The sequence below is a fragment of the Peromyscus maniculatus genome, chromosome 11, assembly GCF_049852395.1.
Source record: "Peromyscus maniculatus bairdii isolate BWxNUB_F1_BW_parent chromosome 11, HU_Pman_BW_mat_3.1, whole genome shotgun sequence".
Lineage (NCBI taxonomy): Eukaryota > Metazoa > Chordata > Mammalia > Rodentia > Cricetidae > Peromyscus > Peromyscus maniculatus.
In genome coordinates this window covers 103985601-103987357 of record NC_134862.1, presented here as the reverse complement: position 1 = coordinate 103987357, position 1757 = coordinate 103985601, and the positions used below count along the sequence as shown (strand labels likewise).

General features: G+C 41.3%; 1 long non-coding RNA gene across 2 annotated transcripts in view; it reads right to left on the bottom strand.

The window, feature by feature from the left end:
* Positions 1 to 1757, bottom strand: part of LOC107402435 (uncharacterized) — a 51219-nt gene that overhangs the window by 42493 nt on the left and 6969 nt on the right. For both annotated transcript variants that reach the window (XR_013043552.1, XR_013043553.1), the window contains exon 3: positions 1531 to 1629. This is a non-coding gene — a long non-coding RNA (uncharacterized LOC107402435). The remainder of the gene's footprint in view (positions 1 to 1530; positions 1630 to 1757) is intronic.

Here is a 1757-nt window from a genome sequence, read left to right as displayed (position 1 = left end):
CTACAAAGTAAGACAAGAGAGAGGGAGAGAAGGGGAGGGGAGAGAGAAGGAAACAGGGAGGGAAAAAGGGTTACTAAAGAAATAATAAATGACCAAGAAACCATAAACACAGTAAGAATAACAATGTTTGAACAAACCTCAGGAAAGCTGCTCTGGCAGTTGGATGGGGATAAAGGTAGGCAGATAAGCAAAGCTAAAATGCAAACTACAAAGCAGATTCTTTATTAACAAGTGATTTACAAGTTACTAACTAAATAAAACATGGATCCTGTTTACAGCATGACTTAAAAAAGAATTTTGTTTTTTAATGAACCATCAGGGAAGTTTAAACACATACTGTAAAACAGGTCATATTTAGGGATATTTTTGCTTATTCAAGGTGTGATAACACTAACAGAGTTACATTCTTAAAATAACCTATCAGGTGGAGATATATAATAGAGTTTGTTCAAAAATGCTACCACTTAAGATTTGCTGTAACTCCAGGATGGGGGGTAAAATGGGAGAATACAAGTGGAGATTTACATGAGAAAGGCCATATTCTGACTACCTGTGGAAACACTGGGCAACAGGAACATACAGGTTTATAACACTAATTCCACCTTTGTACAGGGTGGAATAAATTCTGTAAATACTTACAGAGAGTAGCCATAAAACCTGTGCATTTGCCCCACCACACTGAGTGGTATTTTGGGACATACACTGTCAGTTTTTCAATGGAGAACTGCAGAATAGAGTTCTGTCTTTTCTCCATCCCCGCCAACCTATTAACCTAAGAATCATGGGCTTCATATTTACACTCACCCTAGTCCACTGACATCTCACTAGCTTCTATCTCCTGTGCAGTCCCTTTCTGGGCCATACTAGCTTTGCCTTCTTTTTTTTTTTTTTTTTTTTTTTTTTTTTTGGTTTTTCGAGACAGGGTTTCTCTGTGTAGCTTTGCGCCTTTCCTGGAACTCACTTGGTAGCCCAGGCTGGCCTCGAACTCACAGAGATCCGCCTGCCTCTGCCTCCCGAGTGCTGGGATTAAAGGCGTGCGCCACCACCGCCCGGCTAGCTTTGCCTTCTTACTCTAGTCCTCTGCAGTAACTGAGAGCACTCAGCCTTTGACCCACCATTCTCAAAGCTCCACTGACACTGGAGCTTATGCCCATGTAGCTTAAACCCTTCTCTATCCTTTTCCTTAAATGCTATCATATCACCAGTATACCCTATAACATCAATTTTCTCCCAAATGTGTCACTCTTGCTACTCTGAGTTCCTCTCTTCCATCTACTTACTCAGCTACTTTCTGCACATTTCCAAGTCAAACCAAATAAAGATGGAACCAAATAATTATCTGGATGTCTATTGTGTACCAAATTCTGAATCCAGAACAAAGGTAACAGAAACAAATATGACAGATGCAGACATCCTCTAAACCACATAATCTACCACAAATTGTCTTAGTTAGGGTTTCTATTTCTATGAAGAGACGTCATGACCACAGCAACTCTTATAAAGAAAAACAATTAATTGGGGCTGGCTTACTGTTTTGGAGGTTTAGTCCATTATCATCATGGCAGGAAGCATGGCAGTGTGCAGGCAGACATGGTGCTGGAGAAGGAGTTGAGAGTTCTACATCTTGATCTGTAGGCAGCAGAAGGAGTCTGTGTCACTAGGCCTAGCTTGAGCATATATAACAGACCTCAAAGCCTGCCTCCACAGTGACACACTTCCCCCAACAAGGCCACACCTCCTAATAGTGCCACTCCCTA